At 42.4% G+C, this 7,932-nt stretch overlaps 1 pseudogene; it reads left to right on the top strand.

The window, feature by feature from the left end:
* Positions 1 to 607: 607 nt before the first annotated feature.
* LOC123935603 lies at positions 608 to 763 on the top strand (annotated as a pseudogene).
* Positions 764 to 7,932: the final 7,169 nt, after the last annotated feature.

The raw sequence follows: 7,932 nt of genomic DNA, 5'->3' as shown, positions 1-7,932 counted from the left end.
AATGAAAGTGTCAAAATATTGGCTCTTGAGCCTTTCAAAAGCTAGAAATTCAGGGGTAAGACAGAGAAGATTTGGAAGCATTTGTAACCCAGTTTTCTTTTCTTCTCCTACCTAGATTCCCAGTCTGGGGAGTAAAGAGGGAGCAGTCCACATAAGAAGTGATGGAGTCAGAAGGGAGAAAAAACTTTCACTGGAGAAAACCAAATCAGTGACCCTTATGAGAGACATGTTTCAAAGAGCCTATTGCTCACTGATTAAGCATCCAACAGGGACAATACCTGCCTATAGCCATTCAGCAACCTAAGCCCCTCATAAACTCCTGGACACCTGAGCAAGGTTGGATGATAAAGAACTGCCTTGAGATCTCCTAGGGAATCAAGACTCCCATGAAATATACACTGGTACAAGATTTGCTCTTAATCTCAAGTGGTCATTGCTATAGAGGTATTTGCCATCAGTTGGTCCACTGGAATTTGTTATGTCAGGGTTAGAAATCCTGAAAGAGTCATGCTCTATCCATTACTAGCAGTGCTGGTGGAACAACATGAAGTCATCTGAAACAGAGTGTTATGGCCATTATAACTAGGTTTTGAAAATGGCTATACCAAGCTTTGCGCAGTGGCAGTATCGTAGCCAATGAGGTTTATCCGAGGCGCGATTATTGCTAATTGAAAATGGCTATACCTACCCAAATACTTGCTATTTTCTGATAACTTCCAAACCTCTATTTTTAGCCTTCACTTTCTAAAATATTTTTTTAAGATTTTATTTATTTATTTGACAGAGAGAGATCACAAGTAGGCAGAGAGGCAGGCAGAGAGAGTGAGAGGGAAGCAGGCTCCCTGCCGAGCCGAGAGCCCAATGCGGGACTCGATCCCAGGACCCTGAGATCATGACCTGAGCCGAAGGCAGCGGCTTAAACCACTGAGCCACCCAGGCGCCCCTAGCCTTCACTTTCTAATCTTATGTGACTCTATTTATTAGTCACGGTTCTAGCAGGAAACATATGGCTCTCTCAAACTAGATAATTGAGGAGGGTTTAATAAATGGACTATTTACTGAGTTGTGGGCAGGGCTTAAGGAAGTCAACAAGGTTCCCTGGGGCTATTAACTTTTGGAACCCATGCTTTCCCTAGGTCTGAAGGAATAAGAGGTGCATTTATGGAACCAAAATGGAGATGGTAGCCATACGGAGAAAACTGTCTGACAGTTGTGAGTTTCAGTAGAGGGGTAAAACAAATCTCTGGCAAGCTATCAGGGAAGTAGCCAGGGAAATAAATACTCTGTCCTCACTCTCCTCCAGCCTTACCACTGATCTCCTGGGGATGCCTCCCCGTGGCTGAAACTGACTTGAAATCTTAGGGTGAGGGGGCTCATTAAAGCACTCCATGCAGGGCAGATGGGGAGGGGCACGGTGGGGGGCAATGTAAAACATTCAGCATAGACAAATTGGTAGGAACTGGAAATCCATGTAAGAAGTCCCTTAAAAGCCTTGTTGCCTTTGAGAATTCGAGAAAAGCTATGAAACATTCACAACAACAAGCACAAATAAATATAAATATTTGATTTTTGCATTACTTTTTGAGGGAGTTTTAGCCCCTGTGACTTCTGCCGTGTCTCTAGGAGTTCCATGGATACCAAGTTAAGAACCCCCTGCTCTGGAGGAATTCATGCCATCCTGTAATAGCTTTTTTTTTTTTTTAAAAGATTTTATTTATTTATTTGACAGAGATCACAAGTAGGGAGAGAGGCAGGCAGAGAGAGAGAATGGAGGAAGCAGGCTCCCTGCCAAGCAGAGAGCCCAATGCGGGGCTCGATCCCAGGACCTGGGATCATGACCTGAGCGAAAGGCAGAGGCTTTAACCCACTGAGCCACCCAGGTGCCCCCATCCTGTAATAGCTTTTATTTCCTTAGCTTACTCCTGCCCCCCTAACGTTTTCAGTAACCTAGATATCCCAGAGTAAAGCCGACACCTTTGGCCAACTGCAAGTGAGCCAACCAGACCCGTTCTTTTCTCAGAACTGTTGTATCTGAGTAGCAGATTTCTGAAGAAGCAAACAAAAAATATGGGGCTGGCCACGTGATACTGGGTTACCTAGCAACACTGACTGGAAGGCTCTCTTTCCTGAACCTCTTAGCAGAGAAAATTGGTTTTAAAACTGTATGAGAGAGATGGGGGCGGGGAAGCAGAGAAAGAGACAGAGAAAGAGACAGAGACAGAGAGAGACAGAGAGTGAAATGCAGAGACAGACAAAGGCAGGCAAAGGAGAGAGTTTAGTAGACAAATGAAAGAAATGAAAGAGAATGAAAGCAAGTTTAGGGGGAAAGGGAAATGGAGGGATGTTCAAGGAGTGAGCTGTGAGAACAGATGTCAAAGAAAAAGGGGAGAGGAGCAAAGGCCAAAAAGAGAAATGTCCAAAAGAGAAGGTAAGGGCTTGATTAAGTGGGAGCTATTCCTCTTCCCCAGGTCCTCTCACTGATGGCTGCCATGTGACTTTTATTTCACAATACATTACTCAGTCTTTTTTCCTAATTAAGCTTTTTTATTTCTCATCAGTCAAATGCTCAGGTGCAGCAGTAGCACCAGGAATTATTTATTAAGCACTGTTGGAACGATAGACTTGCTTAGGCCAGTAAAGATCCTTTTAAAATAAACACAATAATGATTTGTCCCTCAAGCAAAACTCTCATAGTTTACCAAATACTTTCATGTCTGTCATCTCATGGTGTTTTACTGCAGCTCTGTCAGATAGTAGAGGGACTGTCATCACTTCAACTGTGCACATGAAGAAACTGAGGCCCTGAGAGGAGCAGTAGTTGAGTAGTTGCCCAGGGCCTTGCATTTATTTATTTATTTATTTATTTATTTATTTATTTATTTTTTTTTTTATTTATTTGACAGAGAGAAATGACAACTAGGCAGAGAGGCAGGCCGAGAGAGAGGAGGAAGCAGGCTCCCTGCAGAGCAGAGAGCCTGATGTGGAGCTCGATCCCAGGACCCCGGGATCACGACCTGAGCCGAAGGCAGAGGCTTTAACCCACTGAGCCACCCAGGCGCCCCGGGCCTTGCATTTATTAAGGTTAGATCCAGGACTGAGCACCTGTGGCCCTGATTCCAAGTTCTAGTGCTGGGGCCAGGGTACAGCTCTCTCTGGACTTTCCAATTACACACTAAGTGTGGTCGAACTGACAGGGAGGTGTTTGCTCTCTACTACCTGCTGAGATGGGAGTGAAGAGCTATTGTAAAGTCTCAAGCCAGTAGGAGGCTTATTCTTTCAACTTCTTTCCCCCTAATGTATAAATGTATCCCTCTCTGCCTCCAAGAACAGAGCATAATTGGCCCAGATGTGCAGCCAGCATCTAAGACCCCTTGAGATATCCCTGGGTACCCATGCTCTCAGGAAAACCTTGCCTCTCTCATTTTTGGAATAACCCATAATGGTTGCAAAAGACCTCTTGGGCACGGGGCGGATATTTGAGACAGTAGTAATTTGTGACTAGAGCCAGAGGAACTGAAAGATCACATAGAATGGTAGAGCTGGCAATTGTGTGCCATGGGGCAGTGGAGTAAGTTCTTATCCTCTCTCCCATGACTCTCCAATGTTTGCAGGCTGGGATGAAACAAAACAAACCCAAGTCCTCTGGCACTAAGCTGCTTTCCTGCTACAGTCTCCCTCTTGTCTGATCTATTCTATACCTGCTGGCGATTAAATTTTCAAAAATGTCACTTATCTGCTTAGCAACATTCAGTCATTTCCCCATTCCTTATGGTATAAGTTTCATTACCTGGCATTCAAGTCACTTAATATTGCCCAAATCTTCCTTTTAAGCTTCACATCTGCTTATTCCTAGAGCCCAATTGCCTGAAAAACTGGGCTACTTGTTCATTCTCAAAATATGCACACCTCACATCCATGTCTTTATTCAGATTCTGCCTGGAATCTCTTCCCCTCCTTCCAATCAGACAGTATTTCCTACCACTATCTCCTCACATAGCACTTGGTTTGTAATGCCACAAGTTGGGTAAACTAAGCTACATTTCCCAGAATTCCATTTTCTGTAGATTAGGATTGGTCACAAGAGGTATTCTTATGGGATATTTACAGAACATAGGGGAGCTGCAGTCATTTTTGAGCTCACAAACTTTGTTACTTATCTATTATCTTACCTTGTTTGGGTAAGGCGGGAGTCAAGCCTGCAACCACTCTATATTCTCCTGGATCCTATCTCATCATCTCTGACTTCTATACTAGGATGTGTGCTTAGTTTAATGACAAAGGGCTCCAATTTCTTCATATTTATGCCACCAAGGTTAGAGACAACAAGGGTGGACATGGTTTCAATTCATCCTTGTGAGCTCCCAAAGCATGTATGTGGATTCCATCATGTTCTTGCTCTCTCTCACCTTACATTCATCTTCCCTTTCCTGCCGCCTGATTATGGGCTTTAAGATGCAAGATTAGATGCAATAATAACAGCCCTATAGAGATTGCTTTTTTAAAGATTTTATTTATTTATTTGACAGAGAGAGAGATCACAAGTAGGCAGAGAGGCAGGCAGAGAGAGAGGAGGAAGCAGGCTCCCTGCTGAGCAGAGAGCCCTACTCGGGGCTCGATCCCAGGACCCCGAGATCATGACCTGAGCCGAAGGCAGAGGCTTTAACCCACTGAGCCACCCAGGTGCTCCAACCCTATAGAAACTGTTAACCAGTGTCAGCAATTGTCAAATCCCTGTGACAGATCCATTTATAAAAAAAAGTCTTTGTAGTCTGTTTCTCTTCTCTGATTGAATTTGAATGAAAGCTTCTTGGGGGTAGAATAATGCATTTGATATTTTCACAAATTTTACAGGTTACAACATGCTTTCATATTCATTATTTTATTGAATTATCACAATCAGAGCCACCACATCCAGTCATGCATTAACCAGTATTCCTTTTATCATCCTGGTATTCAAGTTTTAATGGGACTGCCACACTTCCTCTGAGTTAAGCAATATAACAGTCATGGTCATCACAACAATTTTGAGTGCATTGTACAAAGATGATGATGATTTTTTTTAAATAAGGGCCGGTGGCTCCTGCACCTCCACATGCCCACACACTTGGCCCTGCACTACATGGAAATATGTTGCAGAACCAAGAGGCTTTGTCTACCCCTGCTGCTGCGTGAGTGAGCCCCACTGTGCAAAGCCTCCAGAGAATCTTATATTCATTGTTCTGCTGAGAAAATGTGAGAGGAAAGGGGCAATTACTTGATTTGAATGACGAAGTAACTTGCCAGATATCACACAGTGAATAGGAGGCAGAACCACTGGCTGTACTTCTAATGCAACATACTTCATTATTTTTCAAACAAAAGATCCAAACCATTTATTCCTGATCTATCAGGATAAAGCATAGGTGATGCTTCTCATTCTCCTATGTTCCCTTCTATCATTTCATTTTTCCTTTAAAGTCAGTTATGAGTGGGATGACAATGTTTGCCTTACCAAAGGAAACACCCATTCCACAATGAATTGGCATTTGTCATTTCCATGTCAAGAGCATGCTGAGGACAGAAAGTTGAAAGCCACTTTAATTCAGGAAATGCCCCTATGATGGCACATGATCTAGACAAGGGTTTATTAAAACCCTTTCCTGAGATATACAGCCCTTGAGAGATACTGTTCTGTTTGGGTTGGTAAAGTTGTTTCTTATAAGTCTTATCTACATAGAGAAATCCCATCCATAATGGAAAGAATAAGACCTAAGGATAAAGCAGGACTGAAAAATGGAAGAAGAGAAAGAAAATGAGTTAATGGGGTGCCTGGGTGGCTCAGTGGGTTAAGCCACTGCCTTCGGCTCAGGTCATGATCTCGGGGTCCTGGGATCGAGTCCCGCTTCAGGCTCTCTGATCGGCAGGGAGCCTGCTTCCCTCTCTCTCTCTCTCTGCCTGCCTCTCTATCTACTTGTGATCTCTCTCTATCAAATAAATAAATAAAATCTTAAAAAAAAGAAAATGAGTTAATATCATTCGAACCACTGGGTATACCTTTGAAATTCCCAGTTATTTAAGCCAATAATTCCCTTTGGGCCCAAGTCAGTTTGAGAGGTGTTTCTGTCACTTGTAACTAAAAATCCCTGACAATTAGACAGATTGGTATTAAAAACTGAGAGCTGAGGTACCTGGGTGGCTTAGGTGGTTAAGGCCTGCTTTCAGCTCAGATCATGATCTCAGTGTTCTGGGATCAAGCCTCAAGTTGGGCTCTCTGCTCAGGGGTGTCTACTTGTCTCTCTCTCTAATAGATACATAAAATCCTTAAAAAAACTGAGAGCTTTTAGTTCTTGTTTAGGTCTCGTTCTGCAGTTCAGTTCTCTTCTCTGGGTCTAAGTTTTCCCACCAGTATAAACAATTTTATGAAATGATTTTTAACAGTACATCCAGCTCTAGTCTTTGTAATAACAATATTCTCATCTCTTTTTGGATTTCTTAACTTCTGGAACAACAAAAAGTTTTAAGTTTGGGATGGGATGTAAGGACTGTAGCCTCCTCTGCCTCTGTTTAGCTGGGGGATCTTGGTCAAAGCATATCCCTCTCTGGGTCCCTCTTCCCCTCCTATATCCATGTGCAGAAGTTAGATTTGCTGCTCTGAGGAGTTTGCTATAGCTCTAACATAACTATCTCTCAAGGGCTGTATATCTTAGGGAAGGGTTGTAATAAACCCTTGTCTAGATCATGTGCTTTTCTGAGTCTCTGAGAGCTCATGTCTAAATCATGTCAGGGATATTTCCTGAATTTCCTGCTTCTCTAGATGTTTTTAGGTCTTTCTATTTCCACATGTGTGAATTATGTTCTCAGTGAGTCCTTAAACCTTGAAAACTTCGTCATTCTTTTAGGGAAAATCCTATCTTGCCCCACTCTGCCTTATTCAGGAAAGGTTAAGATGTTTTGATATTTTACTTTGTTGTGGCTTAGGGAGACAAGTATTGGAGAAGATATGGAGAAAGGGGAACCCTCTTACACTGTTGGTGGGAATGCAAATTGGTGCAGCCACTTTGGAAAACAGTGTGGAGATTCCTTAAGAAATTGAATATAGAGCTTCCCTATGAACCTGCAATTGCACTACTGGGTCTACTGGGTATTTGCCCCAAAGATACAGATGTAGTGAAAAGAAGGGCCATCTGTACCCCATATTCATAGCAGCAATGGCCATAGTTCCAAAACTGTGGAAAGAGGCAACATGCCCTTCAACAGATGAATGGATAAAGAAGATGTGGCCCATATATACTATGGAGTATTATGCCTCCATCAGAAAGGATGAATACCCAACTTTTGTAACAACATGGACAGGACTGGAAGAGATTATGCTGAGTGAAATAAATTAAGCAGAGAGAGTCAATTATCATATGGTTTCACTTACTTGTGGAGCATAAGGAAGAACATGGAGGACATTCGGAGATGGAGAGGAAAAGTGAGTTGGGGGAAACCGGAGAGGGAAATGAACCATGAGAGACTGTGGACTCCGAGAAGCAATCTGAGGGTTTTGGAGGGAAGGGGGTGGAGGGTTGGGTGACCCTGGTGGTGGGTATTATGGAGGGCATGTATTGCATGGAGCACTGGGTGTGATGCATAAACAATGAGTCTTGAAACACTGGAAAAAATAAAATAAAAAAAGGAATAGCATAGTGTTTTCTGAAGAATTCCCCAAAAGATTTGAAAGAAAAAAATAAACACATTGCCAAAAGAAAAAAAATGATGTGTCATTTTGGTCCACATTTGGACTTTATATGAATTTAATTATACTATATGTATTATTTGTTTGTTTCTTTCTCCCCCTACCAACAATTTTGTTTGTGAAATTTATCTCTCTTGTGTGCAGCTGTAGCAATTAATTTTCATATGAATCAGTTTTATGAAAATGCTGCAACATATTTTCCTGTTGATGAACAT

The sequence above is a fragment of the Meles meles genome, chromosome X, assembly GCF_922984935.1.
Source record: "Meles meles chromosome X, mMelMel3.1 paternal haplotype, whole genome shotgun sequence".
Taxonomy (NCBI): Eukaryota; Metazoa; Chordata; class Mammalia; order Carnivora; family Mustelidae; genus Meles; species Meles meles.
This window is presented reverse-complemented; position numbering and strand designations above follow the sequence as displayed.